General features: G+C 40.6%; 1 protein-coding gene across 1 annotated transcript in view; it reads right to left on the reverse strand.

The window, feature by feature from the left end:
- Positions 1-13,329, reverse strand: part of LOC128686659 (GATA-binding factor 2) — a 343,354-nt gene extending 330,025 nt beyond the window's left edge. The window contains exon 1 of the mRNA XM_053773669.2: positions 12,845-13,329. The gene's annotated coding sequence lies outside the window, so the exon portion shown is untranslated. The remainder of the gene's footprint in view (positions 1-12,844) is intronic.
- Between the last annotated feature and the right edge of the window lie 5,987 nt (positions 13,330-19,316).

Genomic DNA, 19,316 nt, shown 5'->3' on the forward strand with positions numbered 1-19,316 from the left:
CCCTGTTTAGTTCTCTTCGTATCAGAAGAGATATGATGTAAGAAAAGGTTGGTTTGTTGTTCACAAATGTTCACAGAGAAAAGGGTTCGTATGCTTCCTTGTCTTCTAATAGCCAGTTCATCTTCTGTTTTTAGTCTGTGGAGTCCATGATCACGACTGCTCTTCCTTTGTCTGCGGTGGTGATGTTTATGGTGGGATCGTTGGCCAGATCTTTAAAGGTGGTGATGTACCTGTATGGGATAGACGTCGTGGGAGTTTCAGAAATGGCTGCTGTGATCAGAGCAGAAATTGGGAAACATGGGCCAGTAGACCTTCCGTAGCGCTACTCTGTTCTTTCACTTTTACATTCATAAAAATTAGTCGAATAATGTAATGTTTTTAAAATTTATTAGAGCACTCTGAACAAGTGTATTGTGTTCAGTGTTGGCAGGTAAAGCTAAGAAATGGTTCAGTTATCAGGCCGAGATAATATTTGGTAAACATACCACCGCTTCGACGTTATTCACGTTATAAATCATTCAACTTGACATTAAGCATCTTGGAGTTAAAATTTAAGGGGCTGGCCGGTAAATAACTTCAGCGTTCTATATTAAGGATTTGCATTCTGTCTCATACATTCTGCATCAAAAGGTATTAAAAGGTCATCACTCTAAATATCTCTTCCACTCTGTACTCAGACATCTGCGTTATAATTACGTCTTGCGCCCCGCGTCGAGAACAGCGTTTTGAATATACTCAATATGTAAAGTGAAGGTAATAAGATTTGAACACATTCCCTGTGTGTAAAGTGTTGGTTCTGCTTTCCGAGCACTCATAGCTTGAGTGTAAAGTGTATGTCCGAGTATCGAACACTTACATTCAATGTGTATAGTGCAGGACCGGTGTTAAATAAGACACATGTGGAACACCTGGGTATCTATATTGAAGCAGACGTTTGATCAACCAGTGGCTTTTCCAAGCCAATATAGAGAATAAATACAGGAGACCGTGGAAGAGGTGGAGAGATGATTTAAGATGATCAGTCTCTCGGCTTTGATTCATCAAGCTTATAAGAAAACTTCAGTTAATTCTTTATCATTTTCAATCTGCAAAACAAAGTGGGACAGTATATTTAATTGATTGCGAGTTGGTACACAAACACACACACACACACACACACACACACACACATACACACATACATGTACAACAGGCCTAGTGTCTAATCGACATGTGCCTAGGACAAAATGGTAACTAACAGTTTCCTCTTTGTGTAGGATTGGTCGTGCTAAATGAGGATAATTCCCACGTAATAGTAACTCCATCTAGGTTAGAACAAAATCTTTGAAGCTGTCATGTCTGTTGTGCCCATAATGGAAGCAGAATACTTGTCGATATCTCCGTCGCCTTACTGAGCTCTCCCAGCCAAGACTGACGGATTTCATTACTTACTCGAGGAAATCCATCAATGATAGGGAAAATTTGCAAGCAAGTGTTCCCGCTATAGAGTATATTCTAGATTTTGCCGCCGAAGTGGCCAGTTTAATGTGCACCCCACATCTAACCAGTGGACGGTAGTGCAAGAATATGTGAATACACAAAAGGCCTATGAACTAGGCCCCAATAGGGTTTACAGGAGTACATCCGGATTTCTAGAGCATAGTACAACATGACACTACTGATGTGCCAGTTTTGTTTATTAACAGAAACTTTTTTCAATCGCAACTTAATTTTACCTATTATTTATTAGCTTATTTTCACTTCCTTCATATTTTATGAAAATACTCTAGCCCAGTTTTATAAATAACAAAATCACACGTTTTCGCTTGTCTTCTTACCCCTTCCCCTCCCATTCTATTCCCTTTCCACTGTTATTCAGTTCTCATCCCTTTTTCCTTCCCCCTTTCCTTTTCTCTTTTCATTAAATAAGACGTTTATCTCTGGATTCCTCACCAGTCGTCCAGTATTTACGAGAAAGCGGCCACGTTGACCAGGCTGCGGATACAACCTTAACATATAATACATAGCCAAATATTCCTCTTGCCTCATTAGTCGGCCAATCTCAGACCAGCGCCGCCTATCGCTTTGACCAGTCATGACAGTGACTCGAAAACCATGAAAGAAGCAAAAATCTGAGCGTTGTATGAGGCTTTTATAGTACAAAGAACGAAGAATCGTCCGTGTTAATTTTAATATGATTTGAATTCAATAATTTTATATATTTTTCTTCGTTTTTAATCAAAATGCTTCCTTGTGTAGTAAGCCCATCGCTAATTTATTCCCACACTTTTTGTTTGCCGTGACAGCCAGACCCAAAGTTAGAGATGGAAACTATATTATGAAGACTTTTCAGGCAATTTATCAATAATATAAAGCATCTCGGACCATAAATCTACTTGTGTTTTTGTTTCACTGGACAAGAGACTGGACCGCGTTCAGGGGACGGAGTATTGGGCCTAGAAAACTTCTGTTGCTGAGTGACCAACATTAGCTAGAATTCCAGCAATTTTCCTTTTCCAGCAGTCTTATCAGTGACCTCACATACTGAACGTAGGACCCCGAAGCTTTCATCATAACAGTCACAAGTAAACTAGTAACAAATAAGATACACTGGCGTGTGTGGCTTCAAGAAAGCCAGGTTCAAGTCTCTGTATATAGCTTCGGTAGGATGGGTCTCGCCTAAGTTTACTGATTTACAACCTCCCGAGCGCAATATACTGAGTTATAGAGTGGCGTCTGTCAGTGGAAGTGTGGAGCGTAGGTGTCTAGAGCCTGTGCGCTAGGCTTCCTGTATTTGTTAGTGGGGTGTAGTTTCGGCGTTAGGTAGGTCTAGTTGATCATGGATTGTTTGGAAGTGGATGGTAGGCTCGGCTATGAGAGGACAGCAACGGCTGTGGGTAGAATGCATGGTTGAAGGTGGTACGAATTGTTGTGGGTGGTAGAGCTGGTTATGGGGGGTAGACTTGGTTTTAGATTGTAAGCTTGGTTATAGATATTAAGCTCGGCTGTGGGCCATTAGCTTCATCAATTCAGTCATTGATTTGGGATCATTCTCACAAGGCCAGTGAGGTAAGGTGCATCTCCCTCGTCCTCCTGGTTATCTGTGAACCAATATGCGTCTCGGAAAGCCAGAGGTACGTGTACCGCACCTCTCCCTGAAGCAAGTATTTCCTTCAGCACCTTCCCTCACCGCTCCCCGAGCAAGCTTTCCGTCTTGCGCCTCCCTCATAGCAAGTATTTCTCTCCCCCAAGGAAGCGACCCAGGAGAACACCACTCCTAACAATCCCACAAATGAGATATCCCAGACTCCTCATTATTTGCATAAAATACACGAAAGCGATACACCACAATATTCCCATCTGCATGTGAGCTCGGTAAAGATTCACACGGCCATAAAGAATTCATGGCGGGGCGTTTTCTATACAAAGAAGCGATAAGGGGAGGCTCAAGTATGATAAATGGCCCAGTAAACAATATATAACTTACTGTTTTCGTCACAAATATTCAGGAGATGGGCCGTGATAAGTGAGTTATGGGCAGTCAAGTGTTACCTAGGTAAAGGAAAATCCCAGAGCGTTGTGTACCCGCCAGATGCACCACCAACGACCGGGTCTTCAGGGGTGCTCCTTACTGCTATATTAAAGCGCCAGTTTTTTGTTGTCGTTGTATTAAAGTTTCAGGACCGGAGCTTCAAGGAGCAGAGACTCAAGGAGCAGTTGCTCAAGGAGCAGTGGTTCAAACAGGGGTTCAAGGAACAGGGGTTCAATGAGTATGGGATCAAGGAGCAGGAGTTCAAGAAACAGGTACTCAGTGAGCGGGGATTTAAATAGCAGGAATCAAAGAGCAGAGGTTCAAGAAACAGAGGTTCAAGGAGTAAGGTTTAAGTAGAGGTTCAAGGAGCATAAGTTCAAGAAGCAGGGTCTCAAGGAGCATGGGTTCAAGGAGCGTGATGGATGGCAGGCGGTAGTGGTCAGTCGCCACCGATGGTACTCTAAACATTATTGTCAGCATCGTTGTACGTGATGTCTATTATGACTACGCAACTCATACTTTGATTATTTACACCGATGCTGTCTACTTCAGTCGTCACGCTGTTGATATTAAAGTGCCGACGATAACCCTCGCAGCCACTCGTATGCGAAGCTTAAGAAAACAAGTGATCGCTTAGGATTATTATTATTATAATCAAAAAGAAGCGCTAAGCCACAAGGGCTATACAGCGATCGCTTAGGAACCTTGAAGACCTGAAGGTAATTTTTCTCAATAGTCATATGTCAGACTATTCAAGATATAGTTCTATGAATATCAGAAAAAAATTGTAAGAATTTTGTGTGTGTGAATATAAAGTTTTGCATCTGATTCATATTTAATAACATTCGTTACAATGATTTTGTTTATGAATGTACTGATGCGCTGGTTCACTTGGGGGGGGGGTCCCTCAAGTATCAGTGCTTAAATGGAACCCAGAAAAAAAAGATGAATTACCGAAAAGAAAGAGTAGATACTCCATGACTGGAAGAGGTGAGGAGTGGGGAAAGATAAGTACACGTCAATTCAAAAACAAATGCACCTTCTTTATACATCCATTTAAAAAAAAGTAATGCCCTTACTACACATATTCTTCTACGTCCTCATTAGGATTTCTCGAAAGATGTGTGCACAAACGAACGAATACGCTCACACGTTGTTGTAAAGTGAGTTTCCACAGCAATGTGTCTTTGATAATTGTAGTAACTTGCAACCACACATTGTGTGTGGGTCAGGTTGGCGTCAACACGCTGCCTTCCTCTGAGGAAGCTTCCCCTCAATCTACCTGTTGCTGCTCTTGCAACATTGCATAGCTACTGATGACGCACGGAGACGTATGAAATATCTTGAACTAAAGATTTCTATCCCTCGTGGTTTGTCTTACACACACACACACACACACACACACACACACGCACTCAATATATATATATATATATATATATATATATATATATATATATATATATATATATATATATATGTATATATATATATCTGAGATAATAATATCTTTATTTACTACAAGTACATGTACAAGGTTTACAGGCCTACCTGACATCAGTGACATACTACTATATAGAAAGCCGCTTCTTATGCTGAGCATTTCGGGTTTATCCACAGGATGCGACCCACACCAGTCGACTAACATCCAGGTACCCATTTTAAACTGATGGGTGAACAGGGACAGGGACAGCAGGTGTCTTACGGAAACACGTCCTTAATGTTTTTCAGCCGTACCGGAGATTCGAACCCCGGACCTCAGTGTGTGAGTTGAGTGCGCTAGCGATCGAGCCGAATAGGTAAAACCTGCGATTATGGGTTAAATAGCAACGCTGTTCTTGCAAAAATAAGGCAAGTGAAAATTTGTGTATGCAATAATTTTACAAAAACGAACCTAACGAAAAAATATATTTTATCTTGTTTATTATTAAATTATTGTAAACTTATCTAAAATATATTTATTTGGAAGAGGCTAAGTTAAATTGCTCTTGTTATAGTAATTTTAGCTAAGCTTTCTAAGGTTCTTTGGGTACAAAATTATTCATTTTTGCATTAACATAAATGAAAAAATATATCTTTGAACGTAAAATAGAAAATTTTAGAAAGGACTTAATTTTAAATGAGTTCTTGCTAATTGACCAGTTTTACCTATTCGGCACGACATTATATGTATATATATAAATTATATATATATATATATATATATATATATATATATATATATATATATATATATATATATATATATATATATATATATATATACATATATACATAAGTGAATGTATAGGAGCCTTTGAACCAAGTGAGAGAGTAATTGTGGTAGGGGACCTGAATGCTAAAGTATGAGAAACTTTTAGAGAGGGTGTGGTAGGTAAGTTTGGGGTGCCAGGTGTAAATGATAATGGGAGCCCTTTGATTAAACTTTGTATAGAAAGGGGTTTAGTTATAGGTAATACATATTTTAAGAAAAAGAGGATAAATAAGTATACAAGATATGATGTAGGGCGAAATGACAGTAGTTTGTTGGATTATGTATTGGTAGATAAAAGACTGTTGAGTAGACTTCAGGATGTACATGTTTATAGAGGGGCCACAGATATATCAGATCACTTTCTAGTTGTAGCTACACTGAGAGTAAAAGGTAGATGGGATACAAGGAGAATAGAAGCATCAGGGAAGAGAGAGGTGAAGGTTTATAAGCTAAAAGAGGAGGCAGTTAGGGTAAGATATAAACAGTTATTGGAGGATAGATGGGCTAATGAGAGCATAGGCAATGGGGTCGAAGAGGTATGGGGTTGGTTTAAAAATGTAGTGTTGGAGTGTTCAGCAGAAGTTTGTGGTTACAGGAAGGTGGGTGCGGGAGGGATGAGGAGCGATTGGTGGAATGATAATGTAAAGAGAGTAGTAAGGGAGAAAAAGTTAGCATATGAGAAGTTTTTACAAAGTAGAAGTGATGCAAGGAGGGAAGAGTATATGGAGAAAAAGAGAGAGGTTAAGAGAGTGGTGGAGCAATGTAAAAAGAGAGCAAATGAGAGAGTGGGTTAGATGTTATCAACAAATTTTGTTGAAAATAAGAAAAAGTTTTGGAGTGAGATTAACAAGTTAAGGAAGCCTAGAAAACAAATGGATTTGTCAGTTAAAAATAGGAGAGGAGAGTTATCAAATGGAGAGTTAGAGGTATTGGGAAGATGGAAGGAATATTTCGAGGAATTGTTAAATGTTGATGAAGATAGGGAAGCTGTGATTTCGTGTATAGGGCAAGGAGGAATAACATCTTGTAGGAGTGAGGAAGAGCCAGTTGTGAGTGTGGGGGAAGTTCGTGAGGCAGTAGGTAAAATGAAAGGGGGTAAGGCAGCCGGGATTGATGGGATAAAGATAGAAATGTTAAAAGCAGGTGGGGATATAGTTTTGGAGTGGTTGGAGCAATTATTTAATAAATGTATGGAAGAAGGTAAGGTACCTAGGGATTGGCAGAGAGCATGCATAGTTCCTTTGTATAAAGGCAAAGGGGACAAAAGAGAGTGCAAAAATTATAGGGGGATAAGTTTGTTGAGTATACCTGGTAAAGTGTATGGTAGAGTTATTATTGAAAGAATTAAGAGTAAGACGGAGAATAGGATAGCAGATGAACAAGGAGGCTTTAGGAAAGGTAGAGGGTGTGTGGACCAGGTGTTTACAGTGAAACACATAAGTGAACAGTATTTAGATAAGGCTAAAGAGGTCTTTGTGGCATTTATGGATTTGGAAAAGGCGTATGACAGGGTGGATAGGGGGGCAATGTGGCAGATGTTGCAGGTGTATGGTGTAGGAGGTAGGTTACTGAAAGCAGTGAAGAGTTTTTACGAAGATAGTGAGGCTCAAGTTAGAGTATGTAGGAAAGAGGGAAATTATTTCCCAGTAAAAGTAGGCCTTAGACAAGGATGTGTGATGTCCCCGTGGTTGTTTAATATATTTATAGATGGGGTTGTAAGAGAAGTAAATGCGAGGGTCTTGGCAAGAGGCGTGGAGTTAAAAGTTAAAGAATCACACATAAAGTGGGAGTTGTCACAGTTGCTCTTTGCTGATGACACTGTGCTCTTGGGAGATTCTGAAGAGAAGCTGCAGAGATTGGTGGATGAATTTGGTAGGGTATGCAAAAGAAGAAAATTAAAAGTGAATACAGGAAAGAGTAAGGTTATGATGATAACAAAAAGATTAAGTGATGAAAGATTGGATATCAGATTGGAGGGAGAGAGTATGGAGGAGGTGAATGTATTCAGATATTTGGGAGTGGACGTGTCAGCAGATGGGTCTATGAAAGATGAGGTGAATCATAGAATTGATGAGGGGAAAAGGGTGAGTGGTGCACTTAGGAGTCTGTGGAGACAAAGAACTTTGTCCTTGGAGGCAAAGAGGGGAATGTATGAGAGTATAGTTTTACCAATGCTCTTATATGGGTGCGAAGCATGGGTGATAAATGTTGCAGCGAGGAGAAGGCTGGAGGCAGTGGAGATGTCATGTCTGAGGGCAATGTGTGGTGTGAATATAATGCAGAGAATTCGTAGTTTGGAAGTTAGGAGGAGGTGCGGGATTACCAAAACTGTTGTCCAGAGGGCTGAGGAAGGGTTGTTGAGGTGGTTCGGACATGTAGAGAGAATGGAGCGAAACAGAATGACTTCAAGAGTGTATCAGTCTGTAGTGCAAGGAAGGCGGGGTAGGGGTCGGCCTAGGAAAGGTTGGAGGGAGGGGGTAAAGGAGGTTTTGTGTGCTAGGGGCTTGGACTTCCAGCAGGCATGCGTGAGCGTGTTTGATAGGAGTGAATGGAGACAAATTGTTTTTAATACTTGACGTGCTGTTGGAGTGTGAGCAAAGTAACATTTATGAAGGGGTTCAGGGAAACCGGCAGGCCGGACTTGAGTCCTGGAGATGGGAAGTACAGTGCCTGCACTCTGAAGGAGGGGTGTTAATGTTGCAGTTTAAAAACTGTAGTGTAAAGCACCCTTCTGGCAAGACAGTGATGGAGTGAATGATGGTGAAAGTTTTTCTTTTTCGGGCAACCCTGCCTTGGTGGGAATCGGCCAGTGTGATAATAAATAAATAAATAAATAAATAAATATATATATATATATATATATATATATATATATATATATATATATATATATATATATATCGTGCCGAATATGTAAAACTGGTCAATTAGCAAGAACTCATTTAAAATTAAGTCCTTTCTAAAATTTTCTCTTGTACGTGTAAAGATATATTTTTTTCATTAATGCTAATGTAACATTTTTTAATTTTGCACCAAAAGAATCTTAGAAAACTTACCTAACCTTATCATAACAAGAGCAATTTATTTTAGCCTAACCCAATTAAATATATTTTAGATTTGTTTACAATAATTTAATACTAAACAAACACAGTGAAATATATTTTTTTCGTTAGGTTCAGAATGATTTGGGCGAAATTATTGCATACACAAATTTTCACTTGTCCTATATGGCAAGATGAGCGATGCTATTTAAGCCAAGATCGCAAGTTCTGCCTATTCGGCACGATATATATATATATATATATATATATATATATATATATATATATATATATATTATATATATATATATATATATATATATATATATATACATACACAATCTTAGGAAATTATGTTATTAGTAGAAATTTTATTAGAATGATACATATTTTTTTCTGCGTAGTGATATAAATGCTCGAAATACTATTAATATTGTTAGAAATTAACGCAAGTATACCAACATGATGAATTACTTTTCTTGCTTAAGTAAGAGGGTATACTAGCATGATATATTACACGGTGTATGATGTCTGTCAGGCTATAAAGCGATAAATCTGGAAATACCACAATTACCAATAATCTGATAAGAGTGATGATGGGGTGCACAGAGATAATTGACGATAACACGACGATAATTTATATTGACAATATTTTTTGTGGTGGTGGTGGTGGAGGTGGTTGGTTATGGTAGTGGGTGGTTGTGTTGGTTGGTAGTGTTGTGGATGGTAGTGTTGTGAATGGCAGTTGTGAGTAGCTGTAGTGATGGAGTGCGTGAGGAGTGTGGGTTGTGGTGGCTGAGAGTTGTTGCTGGTGGTTTTGGTGGTGATTGTGTGTGGTAGTGGTGGTTATGTTGGTTGTAGGTTGTAGCGTTAATGATGGTTGCGGGTTATAGTGGTAATGATGGTTGCGGGTTGTAGTAGCGTTCGGTGATGGCAATCACTGTTGGTTACGGTATTGTGACAGTGAGCTTTAGCTGACAGCGGTATTGGACAGCAGCGACAGCGGTGGAGAGGGACGGAGAAGGGTGGTTGTGGTTGTGGTGGTAGTAAAAATGATGATAATGATGACAGAATAAAACTTAGAAAACAATTACATGCACCTTAACTACAATACAATTACCTGCATGTAGAAGCCGATACCAACTGTAAATCCGAACGTAAGTTCCGAATCAAATAAGTTAGAGTAATTAACTATTAACTCCACTATGCGGTTTATGACATTTTATTGAGACGTTTCGTCCACCAAGAAGTTTACCAAATAATAAAATTCCTGGTGGATAAACCATCTCAATAAAATGCTATAAACTGCATATCGTATTTTATTAGTTTTATTAAGGTATTTGTAGTTAAAGTTTTAGGTGATGTTCGTTTTCTAATTCACTCTTGATATGACTTAGTTTTAACCTGCAGACAGCGTGTCTAGCTATACTCACGTAGAGGTCGGGGTACCGGGGGGCGATTACCCCAAATGAGGCAAAAATGAAAATCATGGCTCAATAAACATATAAATAAAACTACCATGAAAATTAATATTTAATAAGCGAGTCAAACTATGAAAGTTTTATATATATATATATATATATATATATATATATATATATATATATATATATATATATAAATAAAATAAAATTTAGCGATGGCATGGATAATCTACATTTATAAAGGGCCAAAGATAGCTGGCTGGATATTAAGGTGCCTCACATATGCTAATAGCCATCTTATCTTTATGCATGGGGCGAATTGTCGAGATAATTAAAAATTTATTTATAGTTTAACAACTTGCCAGGTTATAAATTTAATTTCAGGGGAGTTATGAAAACGTCTTTTTCTCGCGAGATGATGATGATGGGTTGTGGTGACGATGTTGATTGTGTTTATGGGGTGTGGTTGTTATGGTGGTGATGTAAATATGGGTGGAAAAAGATATAACTCCCATCCCTTAATATCTTTTAAAATCTACGACCCTCTAGTTTCCACGGTTTTTCAAAAGTCAAGTAATGAAGATGATCTAGTCCCATGGCGACACTAAAACCAAGAATTATGAAAAGGATTACTCTTGAGAGCACAGAGGATCTCCAGCCCACCCTGAAGAGGAATGCTCTCATATCCCGGGTGGATTCATTCGTCTCCAGTTTCCGCCCCTTTTTTTATCAATAACTTCGGGATTCTCGCACAGCGCGTAAGAACATAAGAATGGAGGAACCTTTCAAGTCTTTCTCAGATCCACTCATTCCCACTCATATTTATCTCACCTGTTCCTTAAGCTGCCCATTATGAACACGATAACTTGTATGGAGATGTGGTCAATAAAGTGAGGAGTGCCCCAACAAGATACAATTGCCGCCACCAGTTTTTGTACTATCAAAGACCTGGTTAGTAAGATCACCGCCGCAACATAAACACCACTGAAGGCTCTGCGTCATCCCACGTGGTAACTGATGACGCTGACGAGGGAACGACGGCAAGAAACCTGGAATAGCGTCCACAACCGGGACGATACGAACAAAGTGTACGATGCAGAGTAGTAGCCATGTCCCACCTGAAGAAGAAGGGAGAAATCAACCATTCTCATTAGTTAGTGGGAACCGTTAGTTTAGTGGACTGAGGCACCATGAAACTAATATTTTGGCCTGACTTTAATACGAGAAATAAGGGTTCAAATTCTACACAAATCGGCTGAAAATAAACTTTGTTAATATTCCACTCGTTTCGTGTGCCATGTATCTTACGTATATACATATTATATATATATATATATATATATATATATATATATATATATATATATATATATATATATATATCAATTTTTTAAAAGCAAAAAATTAATGATTACGATAGAAAGCTTTTACATTTTTGGAATGATAATTAGATAATACCTATACTGAGACGGATCAATCAGTGCCATTACCCCTTTCTATTAAAAACAAATCTCTTGTTTACATTGCTTCCTCGTTTGGCACTTGCTTCCTCTACGGTGCCAACTAAGAGCTGATGCGACTAACAGAGCTGTTCACTAAAGAGACGACTTCACCCACCTTCACCCCCTTCCTCCCTTTCCTTTATGTTCACCTCCCACCGATCCCACCTACAAACTTCTTCACTCCTTTCCTGATCCATTCCCTCTAACCACCTTTACCCTCCCGCTCCTCTCCCCCCCCCCGCCCCGCCCTCAAACACCGTGTCGGGTCAGCTGTCTACAGATTTCGTAAGGTTCTCAGATCAAGTTCAATTGAAAGTTCATCGATGAGTGGAGTGCTCTCTCTGGCTTCATTCAAACCCTTCCACTGGTGCTCGAGACGTGGGTTACAAGTGCTTAACTGTCTGACAAGCCCTCGGTCATCTTGAAAAAACAAATGACAATCACGCAGAAACAAAAGTGAATCGAGAAGCGTGATGTTGTAGTGTGATAGACCACGCGCCTTCGACCAGCTCCACTCGCGCCTGGATGAGGGTCAAAAAAATCATTTGACCCCCTTAGGAAAATACAGTACAATGGAGAACAGAGTAACCAAAAAAGAATGCCAGTCAGATGGACGCGAATTAAATTATTATTATTATTATTATTATTCGTGGCGCAGCGGTGATCAAGTTATGATCATACAGCGTTAGGAGCTATGACTCGACCCCTGCAACCACAATTAGATGAGGTGAGTACACACACACAGACACACACATTATTCACTTCAAACACTCGCTCCAGCTCTTCTTTCCAAAGCTAGTGTGGATTTCTCACTGCAAATTGTTTAGGTTAAGATTAGGTTAGGTACAGTTTGCTATTTGTTAGGTTTGTTGAGGCAAGACGGTCGTTTTTTAGAAAAAATTACTCAATTATAACTCATCAAAACATAACCCTGATTAATACGGACGATAAGAACATATGCAGCACGAATACTAAATGCGTATTGTACAGTATATTGTACAATACATTGTGCAATACACTGTCCAATTCACTGTATAATACTGTACAATAATCACATTTTTATTCTAGTGTCAAGGTCACACATATGACGATCTTCAGAGTGAAATACTGACCTTACTTATGAAGGAAGTTTGCTTGTTTACACTCAGGACGCAGTGAAGATTTCCGTAATTACCTTCACTCCCAGGCAGCGACGTCAGTAGTGACGTCAAGGGGCGGCGACAAGACTTTTCATTCGGCACTAAACTTTTCCATTCATTCAGTATATCAGTTTATGTCTTCTAACGTTTGTTTTCAAAAGTGTGGATTTGAACATGTCTTTAAACATTGGTTATCCACCATATGTTTTGAACGAATGTCTTCTAACGCATAGCTAGCATATGTTTCGTAACGCAAGTTTTCTAAGGTATATCTTGGAAGTAATATTTTAAACGTGTATCACTTGATTTTCTAAGCTCCGCGAGAATTCGACATTGACTTAAATGTCACTTAACCAGAGGTAATTACCAAACACTGGTGGAAAACTCCCCAAAACTAGCTCAAAGACACGTTTTCGTGAAGTTTTTCTTAGCTACCCCCCGACTTCCCATCCACACACCAAGTAGAAGTCTAGAATGATGACGTGTAGTGCTCAACCTGCTTGTTAGTCCATTCTTACTCGCCTTATTCGGGTGAAAATATTGCCAACACTCGTAAACCATGATAGACAATTTGTATTTATAATGAGGTGTGTATATTTGCACACAAAGCATATATACACTACAAGGTGTGTGTTGCTCGGTGTATATAAATATGCTGAGAATTTATCTTAACCTTTATTTAAGGGGTTAAATTATTCTTGATTACAAGTGAGCAGGTAGCAGGCAACCTGTTGACAGGCTTTAAACCTAATTAACGAACCTTTCGATGAAAGGTATACACACCACGATGTGCATATTTCTCGGTTTATATACTCCGAGAGTTTACTTTAAACTCTGATTTAGTGATTAAAGTACTCTCCACTGGTTACATAGAGGTGACCTGTAGTTTTAATTACCCTCGTGTACTAACAGCCTTTAAACCTATAAACCAGCTAACCCCGCGATATACATGTATATGCACAGGGAGCGGCATTTTAAATAAACCACTGGGTGTATTTATTACTATATGTAAGAATACCACAGTGAAAATAAGAAATAAAACCTGAGTGCTTTCATGTGCTTACACATCTTCAGAGAAATATGTAAGAACATTGAAGCACTCAGGTTTTATTTTCAATTTTCACTGTGGTATTTATTTGTACAATTATAAAGTCACGTGTTTCATTGTGATTTCTTCGATATCAGTTTATGAACAGTTACAATTTATTCTAATCTCAATATTAGGAATGAAAGTATTCTTATCTATTGGTGCATAGTTTCTTCGACAGTACATGTAAGAAACAGGTCATACGATGGCCCTTGTGGGTACTGTGGTGGGGGGGGGGGGATGTCAAGGCGGTGTATGTGAGAACAGGTGAAGGCTGGGTAGCTGATGGATCTATGGCTGACCACGACACCAGCCACCGCTGGCCTACCCATCTGGATGCATTGGTCCGGGTATTGACGGAGAGACGCCCTTTACATCTCTCTTCCATACCAAAAATATCTACACACACACACGCACACACACACACACACACACACACACAGGACAGGAGGGTCAGGGGAGACATGATAACGACATATAAAATACTGCGTGGAATAGGCAAGGTGGACAAAGACAGGATGTTCCAGGGAGGGGACACAGAAACAAGAGGCCACAATTGGAAGTTGAAGACACAAATGAGTCAGAGAGATATTAGGCAGTATTTCTTCAGTCATGGAGTTGTCAGGCAGTGGAATAGCCTAGAAAATGACGTAGTGGAGGCAGGAACCATACACAGTTTTAAGACGAGGTTTGATAAAGCTCATGGAGCGGGGAGAGAGAGGGCCCAGTAGCAACCGGTGAAGAGGCGGGGCCAGGAGCTAAGACTCGACCCCTGCAACCACAAATAGGTGAGTACAAATAGGTGAGTACACACACACACACCTAGTAGCGACCAGTGAAGAGGCAGGGCCAGGAGCTAGGACTCGACCCCTGCAACCTCAACTAGGTGAGAACAACTAGGTGAGTATACACACACACACACACACACACACACACACACACACACACACACAACAAGTATTTTACGATGATATACGCTAGCGCAGATAATGATAATGCCGGTGACTGCTAAAAATTTATGTTCTCTCATGGATTTATTCTTGGTACTGGCTGATATCTCAATACACACACACACACACATCCACAAATACACCTGCAGGTTGCTACCACTACCAATGAGAAACCACAAGACAGCACCAGCAAGTACGGTATTTTCCAGCATATAAAGCGCACACTCATATGAAACACGTAAGACGATGTTTCGAAAGAGTTGTAAATTAACATTAGTAAACAACTGCTAAAGCGTCACCCTTGACGCTGACCTTGATTTTTCATGATTTCTTGTAGGGGAGAAAAAGCGCGTCTTATATACCGGAAAATACGGTAAGTGTTCGACTGCCACTTGAACCGAATGAAGCTGAACACTGAGAATGGAGGAAGAAGGAGGAGGGGGGGGGGAAACGAGGTCAAAACAAATAATTATTCAGCAGACTATGTTATTAGCATACTTGTCGGCACCATTTGCCAGCGGCACCACCGTAGACAAAACCAACGGCAAGCGCCATAGCAGTAAAGACAATAGTACTATGGGCACAGTTGGTGAGAAAGACACAAATGCAAAGGAGAGCTTCATTTACACAACGTTTCGCCCAACAGCTGAAAAAAAGCTTAGTGTTTGGTGAAATGTGCTAATTAGGGACGCTGTATTTGTGTCTAAATATTGCCGTGTATATTAGTGGTGTTTTAAACCGAGAGATATAAAACACAGAACACGGTTTAAATTTTATTGAGAAGACGTTTCGCTCACTTTATGAATTCTCACGGTGAGAGGTAATACAGTCCCTGGTGGGCGAAACGTCGTCTTAGTAAACTGTAGAGATAATATATTTCTGAATGTTTCTCGTGGTGTGTGTGTGTGTGTGTGTGTGTGTGTGTGTGTGTGTGTGTGTGTGTGTGTGTGTGTATGTATGTGTGTGTGTGTGTGTGTGTGTGTGTGTGTGTGTGTGTGTGTGTGTGTGTATGTATGTGTGTGTGTGTGTGTGTGTGTGTGTGTGTGTGTGTGTGTGTGTGTGTGTATGTATGTGTGTGTGTGTGTGTGTGTGTGTGTGTGTGTGTGTGTGTGTGTGTATGTATGTGTGTGTGTGTGTGTGTGTGTGTGTGTGTGTGTGTGTGTGTGTGTGTGTGTGTGTGTGTGTGTGTGTGTATGCAAAAACTCTGAGGTAGATCTAGAATTTTAGCTCAGTATTTTTTATGATGTATTTGCTTCGTGTGGGTTTTATCGTGGATGATGTACGGGTTGAAATTCACATAGAAAATCATCCACATACGCATAAGTGTACGCGCATACACATATGCAACTACGGAAACACACACACACACACACACACACACACACACACACACACACACACACACACCACGAGAAACATTCAGAAATATATTATCTCTACAGTTTACTGAGACGACGTTCCGCCCACCAGGGACTGTATTACCTCTCACCGTGAGAATTCATAAAGGATGAGGCAGGACTGCAAAGAGACCTGGAGAGGCTGGACATGTGGTCCAGTAACAGGCTTCTCGAATTCAATCCAGCCAAATGCAAAGTCATGAAGATTGGGGAGGGGCAAAGAAGACCGCAGACAGAGTATAGGCTAGGTGGACAAAGACTACAGACCTCACTCAGGGAGAAAGACCTTGGGGTGACCATAACACCAAGCACATCACCGGAGGCACACATCAACCAAATAACCGCTGCAGCATACGGGCGCCTGGCAAACCTGAGAATAGCGTTCCGATACCTTAATAAGGAATCGTTCAAGACACTGTACACTGTGTATGTTAGGCCCATACTGGAGTATGCAGCACCAGTCTGGAACCCACACCTGGTCAAGCACGTCAAGAAGTTAGAGAAAGTACAAAGGTTTGCAACAAGGCTAGTCCCAGAGCTCAAGGGAATGTCGTACGAGGAAAGGTTAAGGGAAATCGGACTGACGACACTGGAGGACAGAAGGGTCAGGGGAGACATGATAACGACATACAAGATACTGCGGGGAATAGACAAGGTGGACAGAGATAGGATGTTCCAGAGAGGGGACACAGGGACAAGGGGTCACAACTGGAAGCTGAAGACTCAGACGAGTCACAGGGACGTTAGGAAGTATTTCTTCAGTCATAGAGTTGTCAGCCAGTGGAATAGCCTAGCAAGTGAAGTAGTGGAGGCAGGAACCATACATAGTTTTAAGAAGAGGTATGACAAAGCTCAGGAAGCAGAGAGAGAGAGGATCCAGTAGCGATCAGTGAAGAGGCGGGGCCAGGAGCTGAGTCTCGACCCCTGCAACCACAATTAGGTGAGTACAATTAGGTGAGTACACAGACACACATACACACACACACACACACATACACACACACACACACACACACACACACACACACACACACACACACACACACACACACACACACACACACACACACACATACACACACACACACACACACATACACACACACATACACACACACACACAGACACACACACACACACACACACACACACACACACACACACACACACACACACACACACACACACACACACACACACATTGTCAATATCACAATAAAGTGTATTATTATTATTATTATTATTATTATTATTATTATTATTATTATTATTATTATTGCTAAACGCCAAACCCATAAGGTTCATGCAGCACCTGGGAAATGAGAGTAAATCAGGTTTGATTTGGTAAAGGATAGGATAGCTCCAAATCATTGGATCGAGAGCCCTTCACCAGCAACAAGGGCACCCATGTCTCCCTTGAAGGGACAAAAGAAAAGTGGGCAAAATTTACTTTTTAAATAAGAAACTCCTTTAGAAGATAGTAATGGTAGGGGGGAGGTATCTGGGGGAGGTATCTGGGGAGAGGTATCTTGGGGGAGGTATCTGGGGGAAGGAATTTGGGGGGGATATTTAGGGAGGTATCTGGGAGGATGTATCTGGAGGAAGTGTCTGGGGGAGGTATCTGGGGAGGTATCTGGGGAGGTATCTGGGGAGGTATCTGGGGGAGGTATCTGGGGGAGAAGGGTAGAGAGGTATTAAATAAGATCTGGGGTGACAAGTGTACAGGAAGGGTTGGTAACACTAGTCGATGAACCCTCCTGAGGGCAACACTGCTCCTCACAGATTTCTTCTGAATACCTCTGCCACAGGATATTTTTTTTAAATCAAGTGCTATACCACAAAACGAAACAAATTTAATAATGCTTTCCAAAACACGCCCCCCCCCCAAAAAAAAAAAAAAAAAAAAGATAGAATTCGTGTGGGAAAAGAGTGAGAGAGAGAGAGAGAGAAAGAGAGCAAGAGTGATAAAATAATCACTGAAAACCGAGCTGGGAGCAAGTGAATGAATATCGCTTCAAGAGTCTATTGAACCGCTGTCGAGGCAAGGTGACGGTTCTTATAAAGAGGATCAAATTGCTTTAAATGGATTCTAAAGAGAAGTGGCATAGCTCATTATGTCACGCAGTGTTACTTTCTTTTTAAATCCCATTCAATACAGAGGAGCCGAGATGGCAGGTTGTGTTAGTTGAAGGTGAGAGGTGGGGTTATTTTTGAAGCCACTATAGCGTTTTAAAAACAAAAATACTCCCATACACGCACACGCATTCACATACATGCACTCAATCCTGTACAAATACATAAACATGCACACTCATCCACTCTTCATACACCTAACTCATCCAATCCTATCTCAACCTAATCTACATAAACTTACCGAAGTCCCAGTAAGTGATCAATAATGGAGACGCTGGAAAGGCGAGTACGGTGAGGCGAATCATCAGCTGCTCGATAACTGACACAATTTTCATTTAGGCATTTAGCGAAGCAGTTGCTACATTAAATACTCCAAGACCTTAGTCTGTGATCAGAGTCACATGTTTTACCTCGCCCAGTAGTCAAGAGGAGACACCAGAATTGTTCTGGCTAAGAACGTCCTGAAGATAGTTAGATCATTCAGTTCTGTTCTTCTTTACTCGGATGTTCACACTCTCCTGTTCAGAGTAATGAATAGAATGCTGTTCAAGCTGGTTGTGTTTACCCAACTGATGTATAGGGGATGATTTCACTATCACTCAAGTTGTATACTTTGGGAAGGCAGCCTTGAGGTGTATTCTTCGGGAGGGCAGCCTTGAGGTAAAGACTTTGTGAGGGCAGCCTTGAGGTGTATACTTTGGGAGAGCAGCCTTGAGGAGCATATTTTGGGAAGGCAGCCTTGAGGTGTATATATTTTGGGAAGGCAGCCTTGAGGTGTATATACTTTGGGAAGGCAGCCTTGAGGTGTATACTTTGTGAGGGCAGCCTCGAGGTGTATACTTTGGGAAGGCAGCCTTGAGGTGTATACTTTGGGAAGG

Source organism: Cherax quadricarinatus, chromosome 12, assembly GCF_038502225.1.
Source record: "Cherax quadricarinatus isolate ZL_2023a chromosome 12, ASM3850222v1, whole genome shotgun sequence".
In the NCBI taxonomy this organism is placed as follows: Eukaryota; Metazoa; Arthropoda; class Malacostraca; order Decapoda; family Parastacidae; genus Cherax; species Cherax quadricarinatus.